The sequence below is a fragment of the Somniosus microcephalus genome, chromosome 5, assembly GCF_052327205.1.
Source record: "Somniosus microcephalus isolate GS21.2 chromosome 5, FLI_Smic_1.0, whole genome shotgun sequence".
Lineage (NCBI taxonomy): Eukaryota > Metazoa > Chordata > Chondrichthyes > Squaliformes > Somniosidae > Somniosus > Somniosus microcephalus.
Window position 1 is genome coordinate 217,154,867 of NC_140991.1, and position 20,518 is coordinate 217,175,384.

General features: G+C 45.9%; 1 pseudogene; it reads right to left on the reverse strand.

Annotated features, from left to right (window-relative positions):
• Positions 1-20,518, reverse strand: part of LOC147117577 (ornithine decarboxylase 1-like) — a 96,980-nt pseudogene that overhangs the window by 25,133 nt on the left and 51,329 nt on the right.

Consider the following 20,518-nt stretch of genomic DNA (forward strand, 5'->3'; position numbering starts at 1 on the left):
ATGCAGAGAACAGTAGTGCAGAGAAAGAACTCAATAGACCAGGTTGAATAGCACGAAATGGATGCTTTTATTTTTAAACAGTTTGAAGCATTACAAAATACATGTCATAGGCACAGATTAAAGTTACTACAATCATACACAAATTTATGAACTTAACTCTATGGAAATGGGGAACACACGGCACATCGTTAAAGGGGAAACACATTACGGTTACCCTTAACTCCCTCCCCTATACCTAAACTAAATTTCGACCTGGGGAACTTGGGATCATGCTCACCACTCTCGAAATCGCGAAAAAAAAGGGGGGTTCGCAGCCTTTTGGCACCGCTTTCCGTCGTCACGTGGATTTGGAAGCTTCTGGCGCAGTCGATATTCTCTCTCTCCCTCGAGGCGGTGGGGCAGACACAGCCTCGATGAGCGCTCGTCAAGGTTGAGATCCACTATCGTGGATTTGGGTTCATGTAGCAGACTTCAGATGCAGGCTGTTAAAGAACTGCATGCACATGGAAGAATCTTTCCGGCCTGGATCGCCGGTTCTCCAGAGGGTTTCTTCTCCGTCGGCCTGGGTCGTCGATGATCTCCCGACCCCAGTACCCGGGCCACCCTCGTCGTCTTCTCGTCGTGGCCGAGCCTTGTTTGGCTGAACACCGACCACGTTGTCTTTTCACCGAAATCGTCCGTCTTTAAAAAGACGAAACGTTTTCATCGATTCCGCATCTGCCGAAGTGGAAGAGGCGCCGATCCTGGCACCGTCTGTCCTTCGTTCATCCCTTGTAGAAGAAGTTCTTGAAGAAAATGGAAGTCTGAAGTCGTCCAAGAAGAAGCAGCCGTGAAGTCAAGTTCGAAGTTGTCGAAGTCAAGTCTTTTTTTTTGATGGACTTTCAATCCATAGTTATACTCTTTTGGGACAGTCTTATCTCCCGCCAAATCATAGTCCTGTCTTTGTATTAATTTTGGCGGGCAGAAATCTCTGCAGGGGCGCTTTGTCTTGTAACGGAGCCGGTGATAACTTAAACTGGCCTTCCTGGCCGATAATGTCTTTTAATGTCTTTTACATTGTCATCGCGGCTCGGTTCGCATACTGATCGGTCCGGAGATTTTCCTTGATGGCCGCTAAACGGTTTTTCCTTTGTACAATAAATGGGTATAAGTGTTTTTGCATTGTCCGCCCATATCTTGATGGGCCCCATCCTGTACTTAGAATTCATTGAATATGTATGCTGTTTCTCTGAGTTTCGGTTCCCAGATATTGGCTTTCGCGGGCTTACTGTCTTCAATCCACAAGCCTGTCTGGCTTGCAGTAACAGAAATAAAATGGTTCAGAAACTGATCACGGGGCCTGGCGGCCATTTTGTATGCCCTTTTATCAAAGGTTTTTCTGTGCAAGCTTACTTTGGTCAATAAACAGTCTTATTTTATCCAGTTTTCTTGCGTGATTTTTGCTGAAAATTTCGAATCTTACAAATGTCAAGCAAATTCATGCAGAATCCAAGATCAGTCTGCCAAATGAAAAAAAAACACTAAAATAATCTTTCTGTCAAATACCCTCAACAGCTGCAATAAACTTGCCAACAATTACCACCCAGTCTGTACTGCACAGTATAAACCTCGATTTTGCTGTTTCAGCACTATTGAGGATTTTCTTAAGGTTTTCGAGTGTTATTAAGCAGACTTGTTAAACCCCATGTTACTGTTTGCTGGAGCTGTGCATGGTAACACTATACAGTTGCCATTCAGCACAGCTGAATATAGAATTCAGACCAATACGAGGATAGGAAATGAATCTCCAGTTCAATCCCCACATATGCACCCCTGTCCACGCAGACAGCAATTCCTAAACACCCCCAGCCCAGCTCATCCCCAGGGGCTACAACCAAATTGTCTCAATCCCTAAACATGTATTTTAAACTGTGGCGCAAATGAGTGAGTGAGTGGATAGGATGAGACAAAAGAGCTGCAGCAGTTTAGTACAAACCCTGAGCTGTGGACAGAGGTTGGGGGATATCAGAGGGAGGCTGGGAGAGGGCTGTAATGATCAATAACATGTCATTCTATAGTGGACACTAGGTGGAGCCGTAGAGCTGTGTAGAGCTGTATATAGCTGTATGTATAAGACTACACTACCCAGCTGTATGTAGATTAAGACTACATTACCCATGAGGCACTAGGCTACCCACAAGGCAGCAGTCTAGATGGAAGCCTCTACAGATACTGTACCTAGTCCACATGTGCTCAATAAAAGTGTCTAGCAAATGCTAGCTGTGTTCATAATAAGAATGTCTATTTATTAATGAACATAAGATGGTTCCAGGATGGTGAAGATCTGCTGAAAATTGTGAAAAGCGACATGGAGAATTTGAAGCCACCAGAGCGTTTGAAACTCACAGGCAACATCGACTACAATTGGCAGACTCTTCGAACTCTACATTGCAGCCATCGGATTCAGTACGAAGCCAGACGCAAGGAAGATAGCGTTGCTGCTTACGGTTGCAGGCCCACAGGCGATAGAGGTATTTAATACATTTGTATTTAATCCAGAGGAGAACAGAAAAAAATTAGAAGATGTGCTAAAAAATTTTGATGCACATTGCTCTCCCAAAAAGAATGAGACCTATGAAAGATACATCTTCCGTTCTCAGACACAGCAGCAAAATGAGACTTTTGATAGCTTTATAACTGATCTGAAACTGAAAGCACAGACATGTAATTTCTCTGAGCTCAAAGCATCCATGATTCGTGACCAGATTGTGTTTGGTGTTCATGATAAAAAAGTCAGGGAACGTCTGTTGAGAGAAACCGAATTAAATTTGGAAAATGTGTTGAAAACACGCCAAGCCAGCGAGCTAGCTCGAAAGCACGCGAAGACTTTCAGTGAAATCAATAATGATGCGATTGTAATGAGTAATAATGCTGCTGTCGGTGCTGTGTCCTACAAGGGGAAGAAACGTGGGCAGAACAGAAATGAAAAGCAATCGGAGGATGAAATTTTTAATGGTAAACGCTGTGGTTACAAACACCAGTTAAGACAATGCCCAGCGTTTGGAAAAATGTGCACAAAGTGTAATGGAAAGAATCACTTTGCCAAACAATGCTTTTCAAAAGTAAAAACAACGAAAGGGCAACAAGTTAATGTGATTGAGGACACTGATTTAAGTGAGACATTTTTTGTAGGAATGGTGTCATGTGACAATATCAAAAAAGATACAGAAAATGTGCAGCCCTCAGAAATGGACAATGCTGAACATAAAGTCAATGCAGTAAAAGTGGACAAATGGATGATCCCACTGCAGATAAATGGAGCATTAGTTACATTGAAACTGGACACTGGGGCAAAAGCAAACTTAATCAGTATGAGTGACATAAAAAATATGAAAGAAAAGCCCAAAATACAGAAAAAGTCAGTACTACTGAAGAGCTATAATGGACAGAAAATAGATAGCTTAGGTGTATGCAGACTTACAGCCAAAGACAAAGTGCATCATCTCATGTTTTCTGTTGTGGCTGAAAGACTTGATTCGACACTAGGTGACAAAGCTTGTGAAGACTTAGAACTGGTCAAGAGAGTCTACCGTATAAACTGTGCCATCAGCAGACCAGATGACTCAGGTGATGAAGCAGAGAGCCCATCAAGGATGAAAAGGCCAAAGGGTATCCATGTCTTCAAAAAGCCTAGTTTCTCCAAGAAGAAAAAAAAAGACTTTAAGATCAAAGAGAAGCCAAAGGAAGAAAAGCACAAAGAGGAAAAACACAAGGAGAAAAAGTCCAAAGATATAACCACAGCAGATGTTGTTAAGCAGTGGAAAGAGAAAAAGAAAAAGAAGAAGCCTGCACCAGAGCAGGAAGCAGTTCCGGTGGATACTCCTTCTTCCCTCAGGCCAATCTTTGGTGTTCCATTAGCCGAGGCTGCTGAGAGGACTATGCTGTATGATGGGATCCAGCTGCCAGCAGTTTTTCGAGAGTGCATTGACTACATTGAGAGTTATGGCATGAAGAGTGAAGGAAACACTGAAACCCTCTCCAAGCAAAGATCACAAGGAGACCTCGATCTATACAAGAGCAGATTGATGACAATGCCGCAACTGCATCTTGTCATTCACCGCCAGAACAATCTCATGAAGACACATCAGACTTACCCGTGTTGAGAAGGTCCACACGTGAAGTAAAAAAGCCTGATAGACTTAATCTTTGAGTACAATGTAAAGCTTTGAAAATGTGTTGACTGTTTTGAAAATGTTTATGTTTATAGAGCACTAACAAAAGTGTTACTGATATTATCTTTATTGTTTTCTTGAAAGTTGATTGATATTGATTTTGTTAAACCTCAAAGAAAGGGGGATGTAATGATCAATAACATGTCATTCTATAGTGGACACTAGGTGGAGCCGTAGAGCTGTGTAGAGCTGTATATAGCTGTATGTATAAGACTACACTACCCAGCTGTATGTAGATTAAGACTAAATTACCCATGAGGCACTAGGCTACCCACAAGGCAGCAGTCAAGATGGAAGCCTCTACAGATACTGTACCTAGTCCACATGTGCTCAATAAAAGTGTCTAGCAAAAGCTAGCTGTGTTCATAATAAGAATGTCTATTTATTAATGAACATAAGATGGGCTTTCTCTCCTTCTGTTAGGCAAAAGTCTTCTGCAAACGAGCTAGAATAGGTGACATTTGAAATTGGCAGGATTAAGTCACAGGGCTGATGCGTCCATTACCTACATCTGTGCTGTCTTGATGAAATCCACCATGGAATGAGTGGCAATTGCAGGGACATCTGCCGCTGATACTCCAACCCCATTCCCATCCTAACCCCCGCAGCTCCCATGGCAGCTCTCCAGACATGTCCTTTATTGTTTGCACATGTGTGAGAAACTGAGCAGGACTAGGCTGCCCCTCTGCTGCAGAATGGTGCAGCCTGCAGCTGAGCCATCTGAGGGCCCTGTTCAGAGGTCAAGAACCATCTCAGTCTCAACAACCTCTCACATCCACACAGCTGCCTCATGTGATCCTGCCACTAGGAAGCACGTAAAGAAGCTCAAAATTTGCTCAAGAAAACATCAGTCACCACAGGGAGGCACCAAAGTACAAACATTAGTTATCCACTCAGTTTACATATATGGAAATAAAGATTGTTTGCTCTGAAGTTGCACTCTGTCCAGAGAGAGTTCTTCTTATAATATTGGATATTGTATCAGCAGGTGATATTACTCGTATCTTTAGCCGTTCAATAGGAGGTGAAGACAGTGTTGGTGATGGCAAATTTGTTGATGGCATGTTGAAGATTTGGGTAGAACCTTTCATGGAATGGGTGGAGAAGATAATTAGAGGGTGTCATCAATGAGAGCCTGTTGAACGGCTCTCGTATCTGTGAAAAGTGGTTAACATTTGCTTCAGCCTCCTCCATCTCCTCTGTGTTGTCTCCTTGCTGCTGTTTGTTATATTCTTTCTCCAGCTGTTCCACAGCGCTGTCTTGCTATATTGCAACAATGTAGCATGCAGCAGATTTCCACTGCACAGGAGACTGACTGGGCTTTATTGCAGTACAGGAAACTTTGTGATATCCGGCACCGACGGGACCGAGCTGTTGCCGTCCCATCAAAACTGCCGGACAAACCAGCGCTAATGTTAAAACATACGGAAGCTTTTGAGCTCCATATCTAGCAACAAACCCTGCTTCTAAACAGTCGGCCGTAGCTTGCAAGCATCTCAGTAGCTAAGCAACAGCTTTAGCTAGACCTTGCAGAGCCTGACTGGTGAAAAAAAAGCAAAGAAAAGAAAAAAAACTTACTGAACCGACTCCTGAATTTTGCCGGTGGCTCGAGCATTCCGGACAGTTAACCTCCGGATAAACCAAAGTTTCCTGTACTCCACAGTCTGACTAGACACCTGTGTTCACTAACAACTCTGGTAAATTCCCGCACTTCATTATACCTTTGCTCAACAAGTGTACATGGCTGCTGTAGAGGTGTCATGAACAAGAGCTGTAAATGGTAACTCTGGCCTCCTGGGAGCCAACCTAGCACTTTACTTTGTGGTCAAATAATGGGAACACAGTGGATTGCCTTAAATAAAGGCCTCATGACTGCTGCCTGAGTCTGCTCCCTGCTTAGCAACCTTTGGAACAGCAGTGGTATTGAATGCAGCTGAAGGGATTGGCTGCATAACTATATAGATTGAAGCTTCACTAAAGAAGGGGGAAAAATAAGTGTTAAATCTCAAGAGTTTAATGATCTTGCTTGTATAACAATTAAAAGAGTACGCAGGAGACAGAGTTCAGTTCACAGCCATCACTTTCCAGAGAATCTTCTCAACTTCATGCGCTCTATTTCCCATAGTGCATTGCACATCACAACTACGGTAAGTTATGTGGGACAATTCAAATACAACATTCAAAATACACAACATCTCCTCCCCTCTTACATTAGATGTCCCAATAGAACAACAAAATTTTTAAAACACAATAACCTGGGAGTGAGGGTAGACTTCCTCCAACCATGGCTATACCCATGGGGATTATTCTGCCCCAGATAATGGGTAAGCCTCTGATTTATAAGTTCAAACGTATAGGGGCCCGCCGCTCTCTGGTAGGAGACCGGCGGTCAACCTGGCTCTCCAGTTCATTGTCTCTCACAGGTGACGTCAACACAGGTGTAGGCGGCTGAGGTGCCTGTATACAGGTCTCCCTTGCTGATGAGATAGGGGCTGAAGCGGCTGCTTCCTCAGAAGGTGAGCTTCTCGGTGTAGAAGGCGGATGGCCCACAGTGTCACCCAATGGCAGATAAACTGCTGTTGGTGGTTCAGTGGGTGTTGCTGCACTTTGTAGAAGCTGATCGGTGTGTCTCTTCCAGACAATGTCTTCAGGTGTCTGTACAGTGTAGGATACTGGATCAGTCTGTGCAATGACAGTAGTAGGAACCCACTTAGGTCCAGCACTGTAGTTCCGTGCCAACACATGTTCACCTGGACTGAAGACTATGTCTTTGGAGCGTTGTTCACGTCGCTTGATCTGCTTGTCCTGCTGATACTGTACCACGTCTTTCACCTTTGGCAGTTTCAGCAGGTCAAAGTTGGTTCGTAGCTCTCTTTTGAGCAGTAGAGTGGCAGGTGATGCTTTTGTGGTCGCATGTGGCGCTGATGAAGCGTTCCCTGGCCTTGCGATGCCTTTAGAGAGTGTTTCATGATCTGAACAAACCTCTCAGCTAGACCATTGGTCTGAAGGGTGGTATGGTGCAGCCCTGATATGTTGTACGCCATTCACCTGCAGGAATGTAGCCATTTCTTGTGACACCCACTGTGGACCGTTGTCTGAGACAAGTTGCATCGGAGATCCAAATCGGCTGAACACCTCACCTAACTTCTCGATGGTCTTTTCAGCGGTGGTGGACCTCATTATAACAACCTCTGGCCACTTACTGTGCGCGTCAACAGCCACCAGGAACATTCTCTCCTCGAATGGACCTGCAAAGTCTACCTGAATGCGGTGCCATGCTTCCTCCGGGAAGTCCCAGGGGTGAAGAGGTGCAAGCTGTGGCACATTACAAACTCTCTGACATGAGGAACAGGTTTTAGCTTTGTCCTCAATCTGTCCATCCATACCCGGCCACCAGAAGTAGCTCCTCACTATTTCTTTCATACGAACCATTCCGCAGTGTCCGGAATGTAGTTGCTGTAACACTGGTTTCCGTAATGATGGTGGAATAACCACTCTCCTCCCCCACAGCAAACATCCAGACTGCACCGACAGTTCGTTTCTCCTTAAGAGATATGGTTTCAGGTTTGGGTCATCGCTGTCAAGCTTGCCCCTGACGATAATGTCCAGCACTGCAGACAACACTGGGTCGTTTCTGGTGTTTCGTCGGACCTGTGTCAAAGTAACAGGCGTGTTCTCCACCTGCCTAAAATAGCAGATGTCCATGCTACGCGTCATAGGCTTGGTGACAGGCAGCGGCAACCTGGAAAGACCGTCGGCGTTGCTGTGCAGGTCAGGCTTACGATATCTAATGTCAAATGTGTGTGCAGACAACAGCAGCGCCCACCTTTGCATTCTGCTCGCAGCAAGTGACGGAGTCCCTGTATGTGGCCCGAAGATGGTCGTGAGAGGGCGGTGATCTGTTAGTAGGGTGAGCTGTCTCCCGTACAAATATTGGTGAAACTTGCGAACGCCAAAAACGATGCTCAGTGCTTCTTGTTCTATTTGGGCATAGTTAGTTTCAGCTCTGTTCAAAGTCCTAGATGTGAATGCTATCGGCTTCTCTTCTCCGTTTGGCATGATATGAGAAACGACCGCTCCCACATCATATGACGATGCATCGCAAGCTAACTGTATTGGTAATGAAGGGTTAAAATGCGTCAAAGCCTCTGACTTCAGGAGCATGTCCTTTGCTGTCATGAACGCCTCCTGGCACTTCTTAGTCCATTCCCACTTCTTGTCTTTACATAGCAACCAATGCAGTGGCCTCAGCATCGAGGCTAGGTTCGGTATGAACCGTCTATAGTAGTTCAGTAACCCTAGAAAAAAACGCAGCTGGCTGATATTTTCAGGTGCTGAGGCATCCACGATTGCCTTGGTCTTGGACGGTGCCTTTTGAAGGCCTGTGGCATCGATCACATGACCGAGGTACTCAATTGATGCCTGAAAAAAATTGCTTTTATCCCTGCGAACTCTGAGTCCGTAATCCCTCAGTCTCTGTAGCGTTGCGTCCAAGTTACGCAGATGGTCTTGGTCATCACACCCAGTAACTAAGATATCATCTAAGTAGCACTGGACTCCAGGCAATCCACTAAGGATCTGGTCCATAGCACGTTGGAAAAGCGCTGGAGCTGATGTAATTCCGAAAGGAAGTCGACGATACCTAAATAGGCCCTTGTGCGTCACAATAGTCAGCATTTCTCGTGACTGTTCATCCACATGCATTTGCAGGTAGGCTTGACAGAGGTCGATTGTGCTAAACTTCTGGCCCCCAGCAAGTCCCGCAAACAAATCATCAATATGGGGGAGCGAATATTGCTCCACTGACAATACAGGGTTAACAGTTACTTTAAAATCTCCACATATCCTAACTCCACCCCCTTTCTTGAGCACTGGTATGATGGGCATTGCTCATTCACTCACGCTGACTGGTTCTAGTACTCCGCTTTCAACTAGGGCTTCTAAGTCAGCCTTGACTTTTGGTCTGATGGCATAAGGTACGGGTCGTGCCTTCATGAACTTGGGTTTGCTATTCTGCTTAATACGAAGCTTCACAGTAATATCTTTCATGCTACCCAGTTCTCCATGAAAGACTTCTGCATGTTTCTTTAAGATGGCAGGTAAGCCTGGATCATTGTGTGACATCATGTAGACTGATGACCAGTCTCATTTTATACTCTCCATCCACGAACGTCCCAGCAGGGAGGGGTAGTCTCCTTTATCTACATAGAGTGGTAACTTCCTAGTTTGTCCATTCAACTGAACTGTGACCTCAGTGATACCTCTCACGGTTACTCTTTCACCGGTATATATCTTTAACGCTATGTTAGCTGGCTGAAGTGGAAGGTGCTTTAACGTCTTTTTGTAGACTGTCTCTGACATAAGAGATACTGCTGCCCCGGTATCGATCTGCATTCGCACAGGCTGCCCCTCTAGCAAGGGTGAAACCCAGTAGCCATACGAATCCTCAACTATAGTCAGCACGTTCAGTGATAGTTCCTCCTCTGAAGTGTCACTTGCCTCTGTTTTGTCCTGTTCTACAGAGCAAACATGCTTCTTTATCTTTTGTCTGAATGTTTTTTTTCTTCCTTCCGTCTTTGACGTTTTCTCTGTGTCCTTTTTATTTCTGCATGCGTGCTGAATATGTCCCTTTTTACCACAGCTGTGGGAATCCATGTCCACACACCAGCATGCAGATGCAAGATGCCCTGTTTTGTCACAACGGAAGCATGGCCCTTGGCTGTCTGTTCTTACTTTGTGTACTTTTTCTGTTGCACCTAACTGTTAACATAAGAACATAAGAAATAGGAGCAGGAGTAGGCCATATGGCCCCTCGGGCCTGCTCCGCCATTCAATAGGATCATGGCTGATCTGAATCTAGACTCACGTCCACTTCCCTGCCCTCTCCCCGTAACCCCTAATTCCCTTATCTGCTAGGAAAATGTCTATCTCCATTTTAAATTTATTTAATGTTGCAGCTTCCACAGCTCTCTGGGGTAGCAAATTCCATAGATTTACTACCCTCTGACTGAAGAAGTTTCTCCTCATCTCAGTTTTGAAAGGGCAGCCCCTTATTCTAAGATTGTGCCCCCTAGTTCTAATCTCACCCATCAGTAGAAACATCCTCACCGCATCCACCCGATCAAGCCCCCTCACAATCTTATATGTTTCGATAAGATCGCCTCTCATTCTTCTGAACTCCAATGAGTAGAGTCCCAACCTACTCAACCTTTCCCCATACGTCAACCCCCTCATCTCTGGAATCAACCAAGTGAACCTTCTCTAAACCGCCTCGAGAGCAAGTATATCTTTTCTTAAATATGGAAACCAAAACTGCACGCAGTATTCCAGGTGTGGCCTCACCAATACCCTGTATAACTGCAGCAAGACTTCCCTGTTTTTATACTCCATCCCCCTTGCAATAAAAGCCAAGATTCCATTGGCCTTCCTGATCACCTGCTGCACCTGCATACTAGCTTTTTGTGTTTCATGCACCAGGACACCCAGATCCCTTTATACTGTAGCACTTTGCAGTTTCTCTCCATTTAGATAATAACTTGCACTTTGATTTTTTCTGCCAAAGTGCATAACCTCACACTTTCCAACATTATATTGCATCTGCCAAATCTCTGCCCACTCACTTAGCCTGTCTATGTCCTTTTGCAGGTTTTTTATGTCCTCCTCACTCACTGCTTTCCCTCTGTTGAGCTTCCTTAGCTGCGAATTCCATGGAAATACTGATTTCAATGGCCTTTTGTAGAGTCAGATTACTCTCTGTTAATAGTCTCTTCTGTATGGCTTCAGTTCTCATACCACACACTAGCCTGTCTCTTATAGTATCATTTCGCACGTCATTAAACTCACAGTGCTCTGATAGTCTTTTTAGTGCAGCTACAAACATGGTCACTGTTTCTCCTTCTTCCTGGTTACGCCTGTGGAACCTAAACCTCTCAGCCCTTTTAGTATCTCCACAATTTCACTATATTGTTTAGTCCCTGGTTTATCTGGATGCACTAAAGTACGCAAAAGATTGAAAGTCTTTGGTCCCATCACACTTAACAATGTAGGTACTACTTTGTTCCCTCCAATGTCATTTGCTTGTGTGAAGTATTCAAATTGTTCTGTGTATGAGCTCCATTGTTTGGCATTCTCATCAAACGGTCCAATGTTACCGATAATTCCAGCCATTTTCCTTCTCTCAGGCTCCTAATTATCATTCACTAAGGATCCTTCCAATGTTGAACTCAACTAAAATCACTATCAGTATTTTAGTGCTTCAATTCACAGCTCGTTTCACAGTTGAATAAATGTCCTTCCCGATTTACTCACTGCTTTTCCTCCCCTTCCTCAAGTCGTTAGTACCTTATATGCTGTCTCGTCTTCCCGCCATTGCAAGCTCCTTTATCCTTGAGCCAGCCTCACTTTAATTAACTGTCCACGGCACAAATAACAGTTTTAAACACGTAAAACCCGACTATCTTCCACACAGCAGAGCCACGTAAGTTCAGACGTCCTCGTCGCCACTTTTGTTAAATCTCAAGAGTTTAATGACCTTGCTTGTATAACAATTAAAAGAGTATGCAGAGTTCAGTTCACAGCCATCACTTTCCAGAGAATCTTCTCAACTTCCTGCACTCTATTTCCCATAGTGCATTGCACATCACAACTACGGTAAGCTATGTGGGACAATTCAAATACAACATTCAAAATACACAACAATAAGCAAAGAATTAAGATAAGAAAACGTAATACTTACTCCCATGTCAAAGACAAGACGTGCTTCTGCTATAGCTTGAGTAAAAACATTTGGATCACCACAGTCACTTCCCACATGAAAGCTGCAAAAGGAAAGGGAGATTACATTGGGCCCAAACATTGCATATATTTTAACATGCCATTAGGCTAGATTCTTTGTGAAGAAATGAACCAAATTTATGTCAACACTGTCATTAAGTGATGGAATGTGCAGTGAAGTTCACACCACAAGCGCGTTTTTTTCTCATCAATTTTCTCCCTTTTCCACATTAAGAGGTAAATCCTCATCGTCACTGCCTGATCGCAAATCTGGTGGAGTGGATTGGCTGCGTGTTGTAGAGCCCGCCCCATGTGCTGGAATTCCCTTCCTAAACATCTCTTTTAAGACCTTCTTTAAAATCCACCTCTTAAACCTCGATCACCTATCCTAACATATCCTTCTTTGGCTTGGCATTGGTTTCTTCCTTATGCCTCTGTGAAGTTCCTTCAGATGCTTTCTTTACCTAAAAGGCGCTCTATAAATGAAAGTTGTTGTTAGTTATTGGTCCGGGACGTGGCAAAACTGCACTTTTATTGCACATCCCTAGTTGCCTTGAGAAGGTGGTGCTGGGCCTTATTCTTTAAGCATCGCAATTCTTGTGGTGATGGTGTTCCCACAATGGTGTTATGGAGAGACTTTTGGTAAATCAGCAACAATGACGGAACAACAGTATACAGTGGCCTCGATTTTCCTGGAGCTCTCAGGCGGGGTTTCAGGCGTGTGGGGGGGGGGGGAAATCACAGAAATAGGGGGTCGCAACCCCCCCCCACCCGATTCCCCGCCCCGTCCGACTTTCGCCCCGGCATTTCCAAGCGACCCGAATCAGTCCCGCCCGCAGCAGGCGGGACTGGTCGTCGGGAGCCTAATCAGCAATAATTGGCATCTATAATGCCATTTTAAGGGGCCCTTGCAATTTTCAGCCTTTCCCCACGTAAACCACGCCTGGTGGGGATACCGCTGATGAAACCTAGTGTGAACAATGTTGGCTTGCTTACTTTCAGCTGCAGGTCAATCAGGAAAGAAGAGATTTAATCAGACAACATTTGTAGGTTGCAGGACCTTGTTGTTTCAGGCTTGGGGCAACTTGTTGAAGGCTTAGGCACAACTGTGGAAGGTTGGAACCTCACACACTTCTCCAGTGTGAGCTCCTGGGAAGCCCCTCTCACCACCCTCACTCAGCGCTTCCTCAATGGAGGCATCTGCCAGAAGCATGGGCGGGCTTTTGTTCCTTCCCTTCTTGGCATTAGAGGATCTCCAACAGCAGAGGAGGCTGCAGCAGATCCAGCAACAACAGCAGCACCAGCAACAGCAGCACCAGCAACAGCAGCAGCAGCAGGAGCGACAGGCTGCGGCTCACCCACCTGAGGCAGCACAGGCCAGAAGGGGCCAGCGCATGGAAGGCCGTCGGCGCAGGAGATACCCCCCAAACAGGGTCTACAGACATAGGGTCAGCTACCTCAACATGACTGAGCAGCAGTGCCAAAGGCGGCTCTGACTTTCGTGAGAGGTAGTGACTGCACATCTGCACAATGCTGCAGCAAGACCTGTAGCCCAGAGCACCAGGTCGACACTTCTTACCAGTGGTCATCAAAGTCACCACCGCACTCAACTTTTATGCCTCAGGCTCCTTCCAGGGATCAGCAGCAGACATCAGCGGCATCTCCCAGGCTGCCGCACACACATGCATCACTCAGGTAACCGATGCCCTATTTGCCCTCGTGCACAATCACATCCATTTCACCAGGAATCGCGCTAGTGTGAGGGCGTGAGCGCGTGGATTAGCTCAGCTGGCAGACTTTCCAAGGGTGCAGGGCGTCATTGACTGCACACATGTGGCCCTTAGGGCACCCCATCGCAATCCAGGAGTTTTTGTCAACCGTAAGGGCTTCCACTCCCTTAACGTTCAGCTGGTGTGTGACCACAAGAAGGAGATTTTGCATGTTTGTGCCAGGTACCCTGGCAGCTGCCATGACTCCCTCATACTGCGCCAGTCTACTGTGCCTCCGCTATTCAGTCCGCCAAATAAACTTCAGGGATGGCTACTTGGAGACAAGGGATATCCCCTGCGGACTTGGCTAATGACGCTGGTGAGGAGACCAGCCAGCGAAGCTGAGGAGCGCTACAACTCCAGCCACATTTCCACCAGATGCATTATCGAGCAAACCATCAGATTGCTGAAGATGCGCTTCAGATGCCTTGATAGATCAGGTGGAGCCCTACAGTACTCATCAGCCAGGGTCTCCAAAATATTCGTGGTTTGCTGTATGCTTCACAACATGGCACAGCGTCGTGGCTTGCAGATTCCGCAGGACCAAGAGGCTCCTCGCAGAGCCACCTCGGATGAGGATGATGCTGAGGAGGAGGAGGAGGAGGAGAAGCCGGAAACGAGCATCCTGCAGAGGCCCATCAACCAGCGGCACCAGTACGCGAGAACATTGCTGGCCGGAATGCAAGGAACACACTCATCCTGGGCAGATTTGCATAGCCTGGTACATCAAACACTGTAGCCTCGCTGCTTCTTACCTGACCATGGACAGTGGCCCATCCCTGCGCATTTCTACCTATTTGACCAGCTTGCTGACATCTGCAAGTAATCCTAAGGCCTCAATGTGAAATCCCCATTCGCCAAATGACAGACACCACAACTGCAGCAGTTGCCATCAGATTTTTTATGTACAAGAAACTGATGGCATTAAAACTATATACAAAACTTTTCACCCAAGTGTCTACCCTTGTGATTAGTGGTGCTTTATTTTTCTCTTACGCGTACTCCTATGTAGTGGTACCCCTGTGGCTTCAGCAGATGTGAAGGCCCCTTGCTCACTTTCCTGCTGCTCCTGACTCGACACCTTTGGTGGGCATCCTCTGGGGTGGCGAGCATGTGAGAGCTCGCCAGCAATCTGCTGCTCCTGCGGCTGTGCAGGGGTTGAGACGCCTCTCTCACTTGGGTGTGGACTCCGGCGGGGCTCTGACCGAGGACTCTGAAGTGGCATGGAAGTGTGAGCGCATGGAGAAGAGCCCCCACTTCCTTGAGGTGTGCCAACAAACTCCCTCTCATGGGTCAGCTCCCCCTCAGCTCCTGCATGTGGCTGGAGAGCACCTTGCTGCACATCAGGGGGGCCATGGGAACCCGTATCTGCACTGGAAGTACTGATCAGAAAGACTTCCATGAAGGTCTGGTTTTGGTGCTCAGTAGGTGCCCATCGCTCCTCAAGAGATGTCATTCGATTCTGAGCACTCACCATGTTTTCCATACCCTGGCGACTAAGCTCCTCCATGGCCGTAGCCCTCCTCTCGTCGGCCATAGCACTCCTCTCCTCGGCCGCCGCCCTCCTCTCCTCAGCCGCAGCCCTCCTCTCCTCGGCGGTAGCCATCCTTTCCGTGGTGATGCTTTCATGCGCCAATGACTCCAATAAGGCTCTGCCCATGTTCGCCATGGACATCCTCCACTCGCTCCACACTCGCAGCGACCCTGGAGACAAAACCTGCCAGAGACTCCTGCATCTGTGCATGGAGATCCATCACCTCCTCTCTTGCGGATGGACCCAGAGGCATAGGGTCGACATGCAGCTGAGCTGAGCTGGCAGAGGCCTGCGCCCTCCGACGAGGACTCTCCACTGCTGTCCCTGTCTCCACAATCTGCTGATGCTCACTTGTGAGCTGTGAAACACCAGGTGACAACACTACTCTATGTCCCGAAGGCCCCCCCCCGAGGTGTGAGTGTCTGCGCTGGTGCTGGGTGCGCTTACTTCTGCTGACGCTGTGCCCTCAGAGGTTGGAGCTTCCTCTGAGGAGTCTGGCTGCACAGCCTCTTCCTCCTCGACAGTGGGGACGGGGGCTCCAGATGGTCCTGTGGGGGAATAAAGGAAAGAGTTAGAGATGTGATGCCAAGGCTACATGCACATTGGATTTTGCAGATGCTTATAAGTCCAAATGATGTAGCTTCAGAATCATAACAGCGACTCATGCTATGTCAATGAGAGAGATGGAAAACTATTCTGTCACCAGCTTGCGGGCTTGCTCCTGTCTCTCCTTCCCCAGCTTCCGCAGCCACGTTACCCCCGACAATCTCCATCACTCCTTCCTCCCAGGGGGTCAAGTGGGCGATTGAGGGTGGGCCTCCTGCAGTCCTGGCTCGCTCTCTCCTGTTGTGAGCTCTCTTTTCCTGCAATGAGGGAGACAAGTGGAGTTTGAGTGAGAGTGCAGGAGTGAGTGTAGAGATTGCATAGCATAGATACTTAGAAGGAGACTAAGATGGTGTGAGGCTGCAAGACCAAGGGCCCTCCCTGTGTGTAGTCAGTTGTGTTCCAAGCATCAGAGTGAGAGGCAGTGTGAGGGCTGCATGGTGGAATAGTTATGTGAATGTGAGCAGAGAGAGGGAATGGGTAAGGGTGCATGGATATGACTGTGAAGTGGGATGTGGAGGAAGAGAGTGCTGAAGCTGAGTGCTGTTGGGGAAAGGCAATGGGGATCAGGTTGAGGGTGATGGAAACTTCATACTTACTTTTCCTGTACGGTGAAGGTCATGGAAGCGCTTCCTGCACTGTATCCAGGTCCTTCTGGTGACTCCCTGAGAGTTCACCTCTGCTGACACCTCCATCCAAGCAGCCCTGGTCTCATTGGGAGGCCTCTTCCTGCCTGAGCTAGGGAAGAGGACCTCCCTGTGGGCCCTAGCCCCATCCACTAATGTCTGTAGTGAGGTTTCGTCAAATTTGGCAGCAGCACGAGGTCTGCCACTGGCAACAGCTGCTGCAGGCTCCTCTGCCATACTGGACGGCTCGTTGGGAATCCTGCAGAGGTTGAAAAGCTTGCTGTAGACTTTAAAAGCACCACGAATGATGACATCATACTGTGGGGCTTTCTGACTGGAAATAGACAATTAGCAAGGGTGCCCACACGTTGGAAATTGTGCGAAAATTGCATCCAGCTGGCAGACCCACTTAGATTCGTTTCGGAACCCAACATTCGGGGAACCCGACAACTCCCCGCACCTGCGGGAAAATCGGCCCCAGTATGTCCAAGTCAGGATGGTGTGTGACTTGTTATGTAGAAAAATGCAGCAGGCAATTGGTTTAAATGGTTTAAGGGAAAATGTTGGCCTGTACATTAGGAAAACTCTCCTGCATTTCTTCAAATAGTGCAATGGGGCCTTTTACATGCATCTGAATAGGCATCTCACCCAAAATACAGCACCTCCAACAATGCAGCACTCCATCAGGATTACAATGTCAGCCTACATTATGTACTTAAGTCCTCGAGTAACACTTGAATCCACAACTAAAGGCAAATATGATACAACTGATTTAAGATAGCCAACAGAGTTAGATTGCGTGCCATGATGTTACTGCTCTTGCCCTTCTTTGTGGTAGAGGTCAGAGGACTGGGAAATGATTTTGAAGTAAGCTTGGCTAGTTGCTGCAGTGATCCTGTAGATCATACATACTGCAGCCACAATGCACTGGTGATGGAGTGGGTGGACATTCAGACTAGTGCGAGGGATGCTGATGTGATGGACTTTGCTGCCTGGAATGGTGTTGCGCTTTGAGTGTTGTAGCTGCACTCATTTAGGCGAATGGTGAGTTTTCCATCACACTCCTGATTTGAGCCTTCTAGATGGTGGATAGGTTTTGACGAGTCAGAAGGTGAGCCACTCATTACAGAGTACACAGCCTCTGATGTACTCTTGTAGCCATGGTGTTGATAGGGATAATGCAGTTCATCCTTTGGCCATTGGTAGCCATCAAGATTTGATGGTGGGAGACAAGGCAATGGTGGTGTTATTGAAGATTGGGGCAGATGGTTAGACTTTCCTGGTTGGAGATGTTCATTGCCTGGTACTTACGTAGTGTTAATATTACCAGCCACTTGTCAGCTCAAGCCTGATGCTCTCCAGGTCATGCTATTGGCTGGCATGGGTCGCTTCATTATTGGAGGAGTTGTGAATGGAACGGAACACTGTAAAATTGTCAGCCGCACTTCTGACCTTATGATGGAGGGGAAATCTTTGATGAAGCAGCTGAAGGTGGCTGGGCTGAGAATATTGCTCTGAGGAACTACTGCAGTGGTGTCCTGGGTCTGCAATGGCTGATGTCCAATAACCACAACTGCCTTTTTTTGTGTCAAGTATGATTTCCAGCCCACTAGATGGTTTTTCCATTGATCCCTAATTAATTCAGTTTTGGTAGGGTTCCTTTGTGCGATATTCGGTTGAAGGCTTCCTTGATTTCGAGGCCAGTTACTTTCACCGCTCCTCTGGAATCCATGCCTGGATCAAAGCTGTGACAAAGTCTGGAGGCACATGGTTGAAGTGGAGCCTGAACTCAGTTATTGGTATGTCGGCATTGTTTGATGGCACTATGCCTATGGCTGGGAAATTCTTTGGAGCTGCTCCTGTTCCACCGCTGTAATTTCACTGAAAGTGTGGCAGAAACCCCATCTAGGCATGTAAATGGGAATACTGTAAATTATACGCTACTCAGTGATCTGTAATATATTCTCAATATACCCTCCCTATTTCGTAACTCTAATCAAATAGATTCAACTTTTGCACCATTCCCTGTATGGTTCTAGTGCTGTAATGGGATCTTTGATTAACACTGTCCCAAATTCTTCCCTTCTTTCCTACTCCAACCTTCCTAATTATTTGTAACCAGGAATGATTCACTCTGAGTCTTGCCCTAGGCTGAGCCACTTCTTTATTACTAATATTATATTGTTTCCTATTACGCTTCTTCCCTACCTTCCCTTTAATAAGTCAAACTGTGCTGTTCATATCTCAAGAATGCTTAAACCCCCTTCCAGCTCTCGCTGTCCTGATCCTAATCATGCCACTATCAGTCTCAAGAGACAACTTATGATACCTTGTTTGAAGTTTTACCACAATATTTCTTGTCTTGGTATAGATGAAGTTTCAATACTACTGTTGATTGGCTTATCTTGCCCCAGGCATTTGACGTACAATCTTGTAGTTAATTTTGTAAATTGTTGCAAAAAACTATTCAACACTTTCATGTTGACCTTGTTAGTAAATTTCACTGTTCCTTGTTTGTATTTATTTGTATTTTACCTTTTTTACCCTCAGATGTTGTACCTATTGGTGTGTAATTCAATATTACGTAGGAAAACAGGAACAGGAGTAGACTATTTAGCCCTTTGAGCCTGTTCCGCCATTCAATGAAATCATGGCTGATCTGTATTCTAACTCCATCCACCCGTCTTGGCTCCATATCCTTTAATACCCTTGGCTAGCAGAAAACTAGTGACCTCAGATTGAAAATTATTAATTGGTCTTGCATCCACTACTTTTTGAGGGAGAGAGTGCCACACTTCTAATACCCATTGCATAAAGAAGTGTTTCTTAAACATCTCTCCTGAATGACCTGGCTCTGATTTTAAGGTTAAGTCCCCGTGTCCTAGATTCCCCACCAACAGAAAGAGTTTCTCTCTATCTACCCTATCACTTCCTTTCAAAATCCTAAAAGCCTCAAATAAATCTCCCCTTAACCTTCTCTATTTCAGGGAATACAAGCCTAGTTTATGTAATCTCTCCTCATAATTTAACCCTTGGAGCCCTGGTAACATTCTGGTGAATCTGCGCTGCACTCCTTCCAAGGCCAATATATCCTTCCTAAGTTGCATTGCCCAGCACTGTACATAGTACTCCAGATGTGGTCTAACCAGGGCTTTTTAGCAAAACTTTCTCCCCTTTATATTCTTGTTTTCTAACCCTCTAGATATAAAGGTTAACAATCAATTAGCCTTTTGATTATTTTTTTGTAATGGACTGGTACATTTGAATGCACTGTGTATAAGAAGCTCAAATCTCTTTGGACCTCCGCTGTTCCTAGTTTTTCACCATTAAATAATACTCAGTTCTATCCTTTTCTTGGTCCAAAATGGAAGACCTCATATTATCTGCATTGAAATCCTTCTGCCAGAGTTTTGCCCACTCACTTAATCTATCAATGTCTCTTTGTAATGTTTTGCTCCCATCTACACAACTTACTTTGCCACCAATTTTTGTGTCATTGGCAAACTTGGATATATGGCCCTCTATTGTGTTATCTAAGTCATTAATATAGTGAATAGTTGAGGCCCCAGCGCAGATCCTTATGGGACACCATTAGTCACTTCCTTCCAATTCGAGTACACATACCCATTATCCCTAATCTCTCTTTTCCACTTAACCAATCTCCTAATCAGGTCAATAATTTGCCTTCAATTTCATGAGCTTTAATTTGAACTCAAATAAAAGTTTAAAAAAACGTTATTGTCTTCGTCAATTAGAACACGATGATATATAGATGTATAGAAACCGGCATTTCAGAGTTCAGTAAGTGTTTTCCTACCTAACTCCAATGATGTCAACATTCAAGGCCTTTGCACATTCCATCAAACCTTTGCACTCATTGATGGATGCTCCAAACTTTTCACTCAGGGAATAACTAGACATGGAATCATCTGTTGCAATACGTAAAACCATTCTAGATAGAAAGGAAGAACGAACTTGCATTTATATTTCATGTCCTCAGAT